The following is a 15,281-nucleotide window of genomic DNA, read 5'->3' on the forward strand; positions in this document are numbered from 1 at the left end:
CGTATTTACATACTTATAATGTAGCAAAAATGTGCCCTATGGACTGAGGGGGATGAGGGTTCTCGTAATCCTAGATCTGTAAAGGTAGGAAGAAAAACGGGATAAAGTGCCTCGTTAGTGGCCTTCTTCTCCGGAGATTTATGGTGTACTAATTATGCGATGACTACGGTGGTCGGGTCTATCGTAAACCCGGTGTTGTGACCTGTGAAAGAAAGACTTACTTAGTGGGAGAGCTCCTCGTGGTATGTCACCTAGTTGGTTCCCCTCCAGACCGCATCTTTGCGTGTCTTGGGGCAGGGACCTACTTTTAAGCTTCCGTATCCGCCCAGTCGTTCGATTGATAACTAGAGCGGGGAAAGGGTTCTGAAAATGGCCGCCGTATTTGGCTAACAGTGTCGGCCATTCTGGGAGTATGAAAACGGGGACGTTTCCGTTGTCATAGAACCTAAATGAAGTGAAAATCAGTCGATTAAAACAAAACCGAGATTTTCGTGTTAGTAAATAACAGAATATTTTCAACGGCTTCTCCGAAGGGAGGTATCTGGTGCCAATTGTGTACATGTCTGGGGGTATGAAAACGGGGAAGTATGGTAGGCTCCTCCTGTTGTCATAGAACCTAAATGAAGTAAGATGCATTAAATTAACCAAAGGTTTGAGAGTAGGTTAATAACACAAATCCTTTTTACCGGCTTCTCTAAAGAACGATTCCTTGTGCTAATTGTGTGTTTGTTGTACGTAATACAGGGACAAAACACGGCTGTGATTGAGAACGGTTTTGTGTTTGACTCCTCTGTAATCCTTATCGTGGTGGTTATTAATAAATTATTTGATGCCTGGATCAAAGTGATAGTGATGGTATTAGTCATTGAAGATATGGAGTATCGTCATAGAGTATCTTTCCCGGTTCTGGCAAAGGCCGCACCTGTAAGGTTACCTCATGCTTTACTAAGCGTGGTCCACAGGTTAGGCGGGTAGCCAAAACTGACTTTGTTTAGGAGAGAAAATAATAATAATATCCACATTTGTAAAGCGCGAACAATCACCCGTAAGGGTCTCTAGGCGCTGGGGGCCGCCGGGAAGATTAAGCAAGCTATTGCCCAGAGTCACATGGTGCTGGGCTAATCTGCCGCCGGGGATCGAACAGTGATCCCCAGATTCCGGAGTCAGTCGCCCTGGCCGTGGCGCCACACCTCTTTCCTAATAAGGTAGGGTTTAAAAAATTTTATTTGACCCCAGGTATTTGGAAGGATTCATTTAGCAAAACTGTCCCCAGGGGATATCATCATTCAGGCCCAGGCTATCTGAACGCAGTTTGAACACCGAGCGTTGTTCTTTTTCATGTAGTTTCCGCTCTATGTTTTCCCGGCATTTGATGTGTTCAAGTACTACCCACCTCATGTCATTGGGGGTATGATGTTTTTCTAAGAAATGGGTTGTCATTCTTGTGGTTGCTCGTTTACACCTTATGTTGCTACGGTGTTCCACTATTCTAGTGCTGACCTTTCTGGTTGTCATCCCCACGTAGTGGAGATTGCACGTGCAGGTGATCAAGTACACGACACCTGCTGTGTTGCAGTTCCTAAAACTACGTAGTTCCCAAGTCATGTTATTTTTAAAATTGACTCTTTTGGTGGGTGTAGTTATGTGACATACGCTACAGTTACTGCAAGGGTAGTGGCCTTGTGGAAGTGATGCAACAGGCGTAGTGCCCCTTCAGCTTCCGCTGTGTTTCTTGGACGTGTGTGTACCAGACAGTTTTTTAGGTTTTTGCCTTTCCTATGGCTGAACATAGGTCTTGGTATGTCTAGTCCCCCACTGGTCAATGTCCGCCAATGTTTTTTCACTATCTTGGGCACCTTATCAGATGCTATATTGAATGTGGTCATACAGATAGGTCTCTTGTTTTGTGTTTGTCTCTTTTGGGTTGTGTTCCAAAAGGGCTTCTCTGTAGTTATTGGAGGCTCTTTTCTTTGCTTTTGACACCAAATGCTTAGAGTATTGTCTCAACATCAATTTCTTTGTCAGATATTTTGCTTGGATGTTGTAGTCTTCTTTCTCAGTACAGTTCAGTCTTAGACGTAGGAATTGTCCAAACAGAAGGTTGTCTTTCAGTTGTCTCGGGTGGAAGCTGTCGTTAATAAGGAGGCAGTTCCTTGCCGTTGGTTTGAAGTGGGTAGTTGTCGCTAAGGTCCCGTTACACTCGATGATATTCAGATCCAGAAAGACCAGGTGTGATCGACTCATTGTGAAAGTGAACTTAAGGTATGGGTCTTGCAGGTTCAGATAATTTACAAAAATGCTGGCTTCACATTCACTTCCTTCCCAAATGAGTAGTACATCATCTATGTACCTTTTCCATAGTTAGACATATTTGATGTATGGGTTGGTGTTGTTAAGTAAGTTTTGTTTTTCAAGGTGGTGTACGTAGAGCCCTGCTATGCTCGGCGCAAAAGTGCTCCCCATGCTGGTGCCATGCTGTTGGAGATATAGAGTTCCTTCGAATTTGAAGACATTTTCTGTCAGTGCCAACCTGCAGCACTCTAGAACCACATGTCTGGGTGTATGGTAACGCCATTGATCTTCAAAGAGTACTTCCTCCAAGATTTCCAGTATTTCTTGATGTGGCAGGCTGGTGTACAGGCTTTCCACGTCCAAGCCTATTAGGATGCTGGTCACAGGGTTGAAATGGAGGTTTTGTATGAGGCAAAGGACCGCCTTATTGTGCTGTAAGGTATCAGTCCCTTGAATGAGGGGGCGTAAGAATGCGTCTGCAAACTTAGAGAGGGGTTCAAGAATGGAACCTATGCCCGATACAATCGGTCTCCCTGGTGGGTTTTCCATTGATTTGTGGATTTTTGGGATGGTGTAAAAGTAAGGGACTGTGGGGTTGGTATTCTCCAAGAAATTCGCTTCTTTTTTGGTTATACAGTTGTTTGCCATGGATTCTTCTACTAGACTGGCGATCTCGATGCGTAGGCGCTCCGTCGGATCCTCCCTTATTATGGCATAATTTCTTGCGTCTGCTAATAGTCGTAGGCATTCTTCCCGATATGTTGTGGTGTTTTGTAGAACGATAGCTCCACCCTTGTCTGCTGGTTTTATCGTTATCTTCCTGTCGTTCGACAGAAGCTGTATTGCCTCTTGTTCTTTCCTGCTGGTGTTGTGAAAGACTTTGATGGTCTTGGGGTCGATCTCTGCCACTTCCTTCATTACCGCCTTCTCAAAAGCGAGAAGGAAGTTCCACTGGAAGAATCGCTGCTGGTGGTGTGAAGTTGGATTTTTTAAGTAGTCCTGTGTCACTCTCAGTGTTGGTATTTGGTGGTTTCTCTTTGAAAAATACTTCAAGTTTAAATTTGCGGATGAACTCCTTCAGCTCACAGCATAGTTTGAATTTGTCCATAGTTGGTGTCGGTACAAAACCAAGTCCCTTCTCCAGGACCAATTGTTGGGTTGGTGTCAGTGTGATGTTAGATAGGTTCACCACTAGACTGGTGGGTTGCTCGTTGATGGGTTGTTCGGTGGGCCCATGCTCCGTGTGTGGCTCCTCGAGGATTCCAGGGGTTGTGCCCATTGGACTTGTTGTCCTCTCCTGCTTTTTCCTCTTTGGGGTCCCTTGCCCCGTCCTAAAAAAGACTGGTTCTGTTGTTCCTGTGGATGTGCTTGGTCCCAGTAAGGGTGTGTTTGCTGGGGGTAGGGTTGTTGGTGAAATGGCAGTGGGCCATAGAAGAACGGTGGGGGTGCTCCATATGGCGGAGGCCCTTGGTATGAGGACCAGCCAAAATGTTGTCCTTTCTGGTTTCTCAAGCGCCCTCCCCGAGATAGTCTGTTCCTGTTGGTATTGTTGCGGTTGTAGCTGGAATCTGAGTGGTCTGAGCCTGTGTCTGATCCCTCGCTGTCTGTATTGTATCCCAGGTTCCTTCCTGATGGGATGTAGTCTTCCCTAGTGTAGGGGTATAATTTCTCATGTGTGAAAGTTTTCTGATCTTTTTTCAGTTTTAGATACTTTGTGTCCTTGAGACTAATTTCAAAATCAGTCATTTGTAATGAAAGGTCTCAGATCTCCCCTGGACCAAGGTATGTACCGTCACTTTCCCAGGGAGAGAATATCAGTTCCAAACTTATGGAATATAACATATACACATCACTTCCTAAGGTGGGCAAACTTTCAACACTCCCCCAAAGGCAAGGCAAGAAAACAATATCACATGAGTCTGCTCTAGACCAAGGTAACACACACTAGAGCGAGATATACTTTGCACATCACTTGTCAGGAGTAGAACAACTTCCTATAACACAATTACCTGCTAGAAGGGAATTCACCCATCCTTCTACAACAGAACACTTGGCCAAGAAGAGTCCACACCTCCTGCTACAAGGAAAAGACGAATTGGTATATCTGGGATATATTTATTAGTAAATAGCACCACACTGTAAGCCAAATGCACCTATCATAGAAGACTCTAACATATCAATAGTATGATTGAAATACAATCAAGGCAAACATATATGTAGAAATATATATATATATGTATATAAATGTATGGAACCTGAAAATAAAGTTATAGTGAGCAAGAACAGTAGGAAAACTAGAAATTAGTGTAACACCTCACCAACTGTCTGTCCATCCCGTTTCCACTTCGCCAAAGGGGAGTCCGGTTCTTCGGCCGAAACAGGAGACAGTAGGGACACTATACGCCCCACCGCCACAGCTGCACGTCTGCCCTGTGATGAACTTCCACCAGGCCAGTGTAGGCTCCCCTTTTTAATACAAATTCACACACAACAAAGCTTCTAGCAAGCCTCGCCCCCTCATTATCATGAGAGCCTGTACCAGCCTGCTCCAAGGCCACTGCATCAGTTGATAAGGCCTTTGCTATGGCTCCGAGACAGGCCAAGTACATTCCTCTGGTAAGAACCAGTTCTCTCTAGTCAGTAAAGTGCGAAAAACAGGAGCAGAGCAAAACATGCCCTCTTCACCTCTGCAGCTTCGTGCAGGCACAGAAAATAGCTTCAATCATGAAAATGGAGTTAGTTAAGCCATGCACACAGAAAGGCCCAAAGCAAGATGGAATCAGAAAAGCAAGGCTGACATGAAACCATGTCAAAGGCAATAGTCAGCACTGCCATAAAGCAAGGTAAAGTCAGAAATCAGAATGACATGAAGCCATGTCAAAGGCAATAGTTCAACAGATAATTCACATAACCCAATTAACACTATAGACTTTATCCCTTAGTATACAACATTGAGCACATGTGTGCACCACCACTCACAACACTGCACCTCGACATCCCATACCTTCTATTCTTAACAAGACTATTCTACTGAAAGACACCAAGATTACAGGACAGAAGAGAAGCAGACATATGCAGGGCCATCCTACGTTAAGGCTAGGGTAATATAACACACTAAAATCAGGTAAAATGGAGGTGGTTAAGGGTCATCATAGGGTGTCAGACCACAAAAGTGGCTCAGTCACTACATCATTGTTTTGTTCAGTTCGTCAAGTCGTTTCTTTAACTCTAACGATTTGATAGGTTTTTAAGCGGATTTCCAGTGAATGTATCTCCTCCTTCATTTGATCAGATAGGCGTGCTGCAGTTTTTATAATCAGCACCAATCCCCCTCAGTCCATCGGGCACATTTTTGCTACATTATAAGTATGTAACTACGATCTCTATACCGGGGAGATGTGTGTTACGTGTGTTTTTTAAGTCACCAGGTGTGCGTGTGTTTTTTATGCCTTAATTGTAAGGTACTCACTAGCGGCACTTGATCAACCAGCATGTTTCTTCCATCCTAAATAGGCACAGAAACACGTTCAGTACTGCAAATTACCACGCACCATAGAGGAGCATTTTTGGGTATAAGACGTCATGAGAACTGTTGTATACCCACCCACTTGTGTGGGGGGGGGGGGCTCCTGTTCCCCTAACATTGTTTTTCTTTTTCTCACAGATACTATGTGACAGAATCTTGATCATATGTATGTATTTACGCATGCTTATTAGTTGCAGCGTTTTTTCATTTTTTTCTTTCTAGACTGCCTAAGTTCAGGCCGAATAGGAGTGGCGTACACAAGGCTGGTCCCTGTGTAGTCCTAACTAAGAGCTTTGGGGAATGCTCGAAACATGTTGATGTATACTAAGGATTGCTAACCCATTATAACTAGTTTTTCTTGTATCCTACCCCGTTTGTAGACATACCAAACTAGGAGCAACAATAAAATATTTCGCCCACTAGCAAGGTATTTTTAACCCACCTCTGTCCACTCCACTACACTTTTGCACTACACATAGCCTTCACAAAAGTGCTCCAACGTAAATATTGTAAGTCGCAGCACGCCTCAGTTCGTAGAGAACTGAGATGGCCCCTATGATGAAGCATGTCACCAAGGCGAAACCCTGGTTGTGAGGGGACTCAAGACAGAAAATCAGCAAGAAAGAAAAAAATGTCTAACTCAAACTGAGTGAAAATCTCTTTCCTGTTTCGGCTAGGTTCTTTACCCGACACCTCGGGTTTCAGGTTTACTATCATAACAATCTCCACATCCCATCCCAGCACCCGTGAAAGTATCTGAGTCACCCCCACCACAGTAACTGGCACATAAAGAGCATGTCCATAACATGTGATAGAAGTCTGCAGAAGCGTGGGATAGATGAAAGGTGTGCCTGGGGAGGAGTAAATCTAAAACCTATGAAGCAACTAAAAACGGCCTACAGAAAATCCATTAAGATGAAAAAATAGATAAAGCTGACATGAAATGGGTAATATTGCATAAAGTAATTGAAACAAATGACAAAAAAGTTCTGGCATCAAGTAGATGCAGGCTCATCCTCACATTGGCCGGCAACGGATTATGATATTCCATCAGATGTATGGGAAATGTATCTCAAGTCCCATTATGTGAGTCATGATTTTCCAACCTGTACATTAAACAAGTATGTTTACAAGGGGATGGAATTATCAGAGAAGCAGCTAGCATCACTAATAATTAAAAGTAAGAACTCTCGAGCCCTCTGTGCTAATGGGATTCCAATTGCCATAATGAAACAGGATCCAATGGTCCGGAGCAGAATACTAAAGCCTCTGTTCGATCATGTATTGCTGCTTGGTGAAATACCGACCTCGTGACAAGGGTCAATAATCCAACCAATTCACAAAAAAGGAATCCAAAAAGACCCAGACAACTTTAGCTTCATAGGCCTTTTAGATCCCAAAGGTAAACTTTTCATCAAATACGTACTATCACATTTAACCAATTAGATAAAATCTAATAAATTGCTGCCGGCCAAAAATACAGGGTTCAGAGCAGGATGTGCCACTTCAGACAACATAGTAGCATTGACATTCCTTATAGAAAAGGCACTATACCTTAAAAGACCACTTTATGCCTGTTTTGTGGATCATTTATCTGCCTAAAACAAAGTAAATCGTAACATCCTGTTATCAAAGCACTTAACACCTGATAATTGCATTACACGCCAACTCCTGGATGTAAATCAAGTTATTGGACAGGCTACACATTTCTCCTAAAATCACCATAAATAACAGACATAAGCAAGGCTGTGCACTAGCCCCATCTCACTACATATTTCTGACTTATGCCACAATATCCAAAAATCAGAATTTCTGGCTCCAAAACTGGGAATTTGTCCTGTTAGCTACTTAGCTGATGTAGATGGCCTAGTGATCGGCTCTTAGACTCCAATTGGATTACAGCACCAACTCATAGCACTCAATGAACATAACCAGGATAATGGTCTAGCTGTCAATATCAGTAAAACAAAAATGATATCATTTGCGAGGAGTTCACAGAAATTCAAATAGAAGTTAGGGACTACTACAGTAGGGTCAGTAAACTCTTATGTTTATCTGGGATTTTACTTTGTTAAACATTTAACCTCAGCAAAACATTTAAACACAGCAAAATCAAAGGCTATCACAGTAACAAAAGCCTTAAAGAACTTTTTACAAGCAAATAGAGGGGCTGTGATCAGGCCTACTGTAATATCTTTTAGAAAAAAACTTGTTTCCACTCATGACTTATGCCTCAATAGTATTAAATGAAAAGAAAGTTAATACATTAGGGGCAATCTTCATTCAAAACGCACACCTCGTATTTAACTCATGAAGCCCCACTCTACATGCAATGATTAGACTCAAATCAAGCCTCCTGTCAACTGAGTCGGCTCACCTGACTTGGAAAATTAACAATTTTTGGGATTGCGCCTCCGCAAATGCAGATTAATTGAGAGATTTGATATGTGAAGAGTTGACCTAGTATTCCAGGATTAGCTGGTGTCTCTCTCCTGATCAAATCATCACTGCTTTCCTAGATCATAACTTACCACATATTAAGGATCTGGAGATGATACCTCAGTTTACCTGCAAACTAATTATCAGGGAAAGCCTTCAGGAGTCCTTTCATCTAAGAGACCTACTAAAAGTATGACGCTACAAACAGAGACAATTATTGTAGATCATTTTCAGCCTAACCAGAAGTACATTGACTTTAACGTGGAAGCATCAACAAATCAAAACATTTCTGAAATTGCACTTATCATTTTACATGAAAGCGTTTGAAGGATTTTGGAACTCTACATCTAGTGCCTCTAATTACAGACTTTGTAACTATTGAAATGAAACTTTAGAACACATTATTTGTCTCTGTCCCTGGCTAAGTGACATCCGTAGAAAATATGTACTACTCTCCTTTAGGAAATGATCACTGTGTACTCTTAAGAAAGCAACAACAGCTTGTTTTCAGACACAATCGAATGCCTTTATAAGGAAACCGATTACATTCATGAAAATAACTTACAGTAGACTCAAATCAAAAGATATTATAACAAATGTGTGTGTAAAGGCAATGGGTTAAATTGTATGTGCTGATGAGCACCAGCTCATTCTTTTATTAATTTTAAGGACTTTTTTTGTAATTGTGTCTGCTGTATTTAATACTGTCTATATGTTATTTTATGTTTCACTTACCATAATGTATATTGTAAAGAATAAAACAAATTATACAATAAAGTTATTATCACATATATGTTGATTCTTTGTTTAGATGAAGGCATGATGGGTCAGTGTACTTGTGAGATTTAAACTAGTCTCACATGCACTACAATGCAAACAATTCATAGATGGCGGCATGATACATGAGTCAACAGCACAAGAAATAGTCATAAGGGCAGAACCACAGCCCACTCCACATACATTTCAAACAACAAGAAACAATATAACAATAAGTCTGCTGGGAATACTTACAGGCAGATATGGCCAAGATGTCTCTGGGTGACAATTGGAATAAATGGGTCACTCTGCTGTATGCGGGGGCAAGGAGCAGAGTACGCACAGGCAGATGCAACTCTGAACCCTTTGAGATTGTGCGGGCACATGACAGGGCTGTTCCCTTTTCGCTATGTTGTTTATGCTGGCAATTCAGCTGTCTGCTTATGTGCTATGACAGGAGGGACGGGAGAAGGGAATTCCGCTCCGTGACAAGGAATACGTGGTCTTGCAGTATGTGGATGACATGCTCATTTACCTGAGGGACGCCAGACCTGGAATCCTGTGGGGTGTTATTCTATTCTTTTGCAGGACTTCCAGTGAGTCTAGGGCCTACGTGTGAATTGGCAGAATTTGCACCCTTTCCCTGTGTCATCTGGGCTTAAAAGGCAGCTGGCGTTAGTAACAAGTTACAAGACTCAATGGGAGCCCAAAGTCCTTAAATACTTGAGGGTCAAGGTATACAACACCAATGCTTACATAAGGGAAGGCAATCTCAGGGAGTAATGCGTGGCCTGCATAATAGTGTTGCTTTTTGGCAGACATTGCAGCTTCTCGCCATGGCCTGCATAGCGTAGACCAAAATGGTGATGTTACCTAGAGTCCTTTACTACTATGTAAATCTCCTAATTTGAGTACCGAGGGCCTGGTTAAGATCTCTTGATGCCCTAATCAGAGTTCTGATATGGGACGGCGAATACCCTCGGGTGCTGCTGCCACACTACAGATAGCCTTGACCAAAGGAGGCCTGGTGGTCCTAGACTACAAATGATATTATCATGCAGCCCAGTTGCAATGGCCTCCTCTCTGGTTGGCGGGCCTCAACCTGGAAGAATTTGGCGACTCGAACAGAGAAGGGGCGCTACTGGCTCTGCTAATGGGGGTTGAACTCACACTGACTCGTAGATCCTAGACTCCGCTGCATCACCCTTAGGTGTTGGAGGGTAGAGTTTGTTGCCAGCAGGCCTCACCATCCTCTATGCCCCACCCCAGCAAAACTACTGGTGGGTTCAATCAATCAATCATTCAATTAATCAGCATTTGTTAAAGCACCCAGCTTCTTCAAACAGAAGTGTCCCAGCGCTCAAATCACACAACAGAAAGTTAGTCACTTTATCTTAAACCTAGGCAGAATCAAACAGCCAGGCTGACCACGAGGTGGTTATTTCACTGCCGAGCAAATGTTATCCTGGACAGAAGCTGGGGTTGAAACTGTGGGGGACTGTTACTCAGAAAGCTCCTTCAGGTCGATGGAGGCATTAATAACGGAGTACAGCATGCCTGGAACCCAGTTTCTGACTTGTGGGGTGATAACTCGAGCTGTGAGTGACTTGAATGGAGCACTTGGTTCAGAGCCACCTACGCACAACATCTTACCGACAGTAGGCACCTGGTTTGGTTTTCTGGCTATATAAATATGCACTAATCATGAGGACAGATGACTTCCTGATACTAAAGACTAGATGGAAGGCCAATATAGGCAGTCTATTCTGTGGAAAGGAATGGGCCCGCACTCTCGAATGCACCTACTCCACCACTTGTAACACTAGATTCAAATACACACAATTTAATTTTCTGCACTATAAGTACCTCACACTTCACTGACTCAGTTTCATGGTCCAAGCTGGTGATCTGAGCTTTCCCAGATGCACTCAAACAGAGGCAGAGTTCTCCACATGGTCTAGAGAAGCCCAATTGTATGTAGTGCACTTATGGTCGCAAGTCACAAGGGCTCTAGAGCGCACACAAAATCGTGAACAGCTACATACAGCAGAGATCTGCCTTCTTCAGCTGTATAAGGAACATACAGCAAAATGAAGGATCAAGGCACCAAAATCCTGCACCCATCCGAACAATGTGGAAGCAGTAGATAATGATCACAATGGTGCTACGAACCCAAAGTGTGACCCTTCTACACTTCGGATAGAATTTGTTTTCTCCAAAATGAACATACACGATAGTGGTTCAGCACTCAATTTTATAAATAGTTAAATACTTAGTGAATCTTGAATCTATTGTACACAATTAGTGTTTTCAAGCAATATCATCAATTAGACTCAATAAACAGATGTCAGGATAGTTTCTTCTTTCAGTAAATCATATTTATGAATTACGAAAAAAGAGATGAATAAAGATTTACTGAAAGAGGAAACTATATTGACATCTGTTAATGGAGTCTAAATGATATTGCTTGAAAACACTAAATGTGTACAATAGATTCAAGATTCACTACATTTAACTATTTCTAAAATTGAGTGCTGAACCACTATCGTGTATGTTCAGCTGTATAAGTGGCGAACTGAGCGCAAAGTGGGTAACAGATTCTTAGACTTAGCTTTGGGGGTAGCGCGTAGAGATATTGCCCGTAACTGGAAGTCTCATAAAATGTGGCGGACAAAGGTGAGATTGGGTGATGGCTGAAGGGGAGGTGCTATGTGCAAAAGACTAGAGAGGACTATGCAAACGACCATTAGCTGACCTATTGGGGGAGGAGGGTCGCTACTTCCTAAAGCTCGAGCAGTAGCATACAACTTAGTTCAGATGAGTGGCCTTTTGCTCACCACCGAGCACATTAGCAAATCATGTCGGAGCTGGGCCTGGCTGAGTTGTATGCCTGGAGCGTGCCTACGCTTTCAAGCTATTAGAGGAGTGATTGAAAGGCATTGATCCCTCTTGTCCTCGGCCTAATCTGCCCGGCACCTAGACACCCCCAACCTTGGACCGCTAGGAGAAGGGGCTTCAGCAGAGCTTAACGATAGATGCTATCGGAAACACTGGGTGGGGTTAGGTTTAAAGCTGCAATATTTTGTTCTTAATCTTTAGATGGTTGGGGAACATTAGGTTTGGAACACTGTATAGGGAGAAACTGATTGGACTCTTGGGCTAGCAACTGCTCACAAAGGAGGCCTAATTTATTAAGAATATTCCAAATATATATCTTGTACCAGAAACTGATATTGTACAGATGATCCGAAAGTGACTGCTGAATGCAAATGTTATACTGCCTCCTATGTATCCCTCACATTTATAATAACCACTAAAACAACCTGGGTCTGATGCTGAATCACAAAGCTAAACCAGGAGATATTATATATACCTATTCTGACATCTCTTTAAGAGAGAACCCTTCTCGGACAGGACCCATCAATCACAGAAGGTGGTGAATTTGTCATCATTTGGGTCTGTATTTCTCAGTGTAACGAACCAGGTCTTGACATATTGACTAGGTAACGTCCAGAGAGAGTACAACAAAGAGGGTTGCTGTCAGATCTCAAAGAATGTCAAAAGCGACAGTATGCCCAAAAGTTGTGAAGGGGATCCTCGAATAAGCAGCACTAAATAATAAAGGTGAAAATAAAAATGACTAGAGGAGCTCAAATGTTCTTTATTTAGCAGAGTGCCCCTGTCATAATTAAAAAGCAGTATGGCAATTTAGCACAAATATTTTGTCATTATGCTAATGTCCATATCTGTAGGGTCGACATGTTTCTGCCCACTATGATCTGCGAGTATCAGGGCTTTCCTCAGGACCTTAGATGCTGCTGTTTAAGTGAAAAAATGTGACAAAAAATGTTTTGGGGTGAAAAATATTTGAATAAAAGAATCCTACCGCACCGGTCAATTCTTAAGATATCGACACCGGATACCCATAATCATTGGGTTGCGCCCTCACCTCAACCTGGTCCTTACTCAGAGAAGGGGGCCCCGCTCTCTCCGTCGGTACCCCAGGGCGGTCTTGAAGTATGCCAAAATGTAACAAATGTCCCCCAAAAAATAAATATACAAATAAATACACACACATTATATATATATATTTTACAGGATTAATATTACAGGTGTAATCTGGCAGGCGATGTGCGTATAACTTTGACACTCCACACACAGCGCGCTGGCGTGGCGCTTCACAGGAGGCCCGCCAAAGTCGTAATCAGGCCCTAAGGCACCTTGTTTTCCGTTTTTATAGATAAATACAGATACCCGCTTGTATTTATTATTAAATGTGAATAAAAAATGAAATTGGGTTGATTTTAGAGCGATTCTAAACGCTGTCAGTCATGACTGCCAGGCCAATAACTGTGGATTGACAAGCAGTTTAAAAAATAAAAAGGAATATTTTTAGAGAAGCTTGAAGATCAATACATTTGTAAAGGTTTGATACTAAAATGTGCATGTTTTCATATATGTGCATCATCGATGGGTCCTCATATCACTGAAATCTGTCGAACATCTAAACATGTCTGCACATTTATCAAGTTGAATAAAATGTGGAAATATACTAGTTTCAGCTTCATTGTTTCACAAAACCCAAAGTAAAAAATGGACACATACTGATAAATTTAGCAAAAAATAAAATATAGATGATAAATACAGATGGAAATGTAAAAAAAAAAAGAGGGGGGGGGGGGAGAAGAATACCATAAAGGTGGAGGGAACCCCATAACCTTTGTAAGCTACCTCACCACTTTTATCTGTGGCCCAAAGTATATCTCTTAGAAATTCCCTTCTGGCGGCAGGCAAACTTATCCACCATCACAAACACTTCGGACATCCCGTATCTGGCTCTACACGCGAGCCTTAAAACTCTCTCACGGGCGCTGAATCAAGGCCTCGGTGCCTCATACGCACATTCCACTCACGCTTGAGGTCGTAAACTCTATTTTCAAGCTCTGTCGCTTATCAAGGCCCTCACCCTCTCAGAAGCCGTCTGCCCGTCGGTTGTTCGTGCAGTGATGGGCACACTGCGCCACGTGGGTGATGGACCCGAGCCAGCCGACCTAGGCTACTGAGGAGGCGGCGGCGTATCTTCAAGTCAGGCAGCGGCGCGTGACCTCTTGCCTCTTGCCGCGCGCCTTTCCTCTCCTGGGGCGCGCGCGGCCAACCTTCCGCGCCCTGTCTTGGATTCGAACGCGCTGGGCCGTGGCTCGGAGCATGCGCAAGGGGCCAGCGCGCCGCCATTTTAGAGGCTCCCCAGGTGCGGGTAGACGTACCCGCCGTTTGCTTTAGGCCTCGCCCGCCTCACCGGACTCCTACTTTGTAACTCTGCGTGTTTTTTTGCGCTGACACTTCAGAGGCTGACGCGGTTGCACCCATTGTTCCCGCGTTTACCGTAGTTGTTCAGGTTCCGCGGGCCCTTCATTTTGTCGTGTGGTTTCTAACGGCCGCCGCCTAGAAAATAAGTCGAAAGCCGGTACGAAGCGTTTTTTCATCCTTTGACGAGCCAGTATGTTGGTGGGTTATAGACTGGATGCGGAGATGAGTAAGTAGATTAGTGACTGGATTAAATCATTACTTTTCCCCAAATCATGTACTAGATAAGTATTTTGTAGCCTTTGTATAGCGCTTACTATCCCCAAGTGTAGGTGCTAAAGTTCAAGGAACACGGAATGCAAATAGACCTTACTTCAATTTGTTATTTCCTCTTCTAACTCTCCCATACCCGCACTCTTCAAGAAATAACTACTTCATCCTTTTGTGCTTTGATTAGAGGTGTTGGTGCTATGGAAATAGGCCAGTGTTAAACAAGGGCAAAAGGGTTGATGGATAGAATGCTGAGCAATGCAAATATTCTCCCAGTCAAGATCTGGGTTTAATCCATTGTTTTTTTGCTCCCCATGCCACCCCAGTTTGAACCCAGCCATATGCAGATCAGCCTTGACTCTGCTCCTTATGGGAACTGTCCAGCCGAAATGTCAAGCCAGGTCCTCCCTGGACCGACAACAAGCATCCTGGGACCAGTTTCGGGGCATCACCCCTCATCAGCCAGGATAGCTTGAATCCAGTGGCGCAGTGAGCACGGGACCTACGCCTGTGCATACTCTTCTCACTTAGGGCGATAAAAGACAAAGGAAAAATAGATTGATAGAATGTTAAACAATGTAAATATTCACCCCCAGTCACAAAGATCTGGGTTTATTCCATCGTTCTTTTGCTCACCACGCCATTCCAGTTTGGATCCAGCCATCAAACTAGCCTGGCTGATGAGGGGTGATAC

At 43.2% G+C, this 15,281-nt stretch overlaps 1 protein-coding gene across 2 annotated transcripts in view; it reads right to left on the reverse strand.

Annotated features, from left to right (window-relative positions):
* ZCWPW1 (zinc finger CW-type and PWWP domain containing 1) overlaps positions 1 to 14,122 on the reverse strand; it is a 1,624,070-nt gene extending 1,609,948 nt beyond the window's left edge. For both annotated transcript variants that reach the window (XM_085639318.1, XM_085639317.1), the window contains exon 1: positions 13,980 to 14,122. The gene's annotated coding sequence lies outside the window, so the exon portion shown is untranslated. The remainder of the gene's footprint in view (positions 1 to 13,979) is intronic.
* Positions 14,123 to 15,281: the final 1,159 nt, after the last annotated feature.

The sequence above is a fragment of the Triturus cristatus genome, chromosome 12 (genome assembly GCF_964204655.1).
Source record: "Triturus cristatus chromosome 12, aTriCri1.1, whole genome shotgun sequence".
In the NCBI taxonomy this organism is placed as follows: Eukaryota; Metazoa; Chordata; class Amphibia; order Caudata; family Salamandridae; genus Triturus; species Triturus cristatus.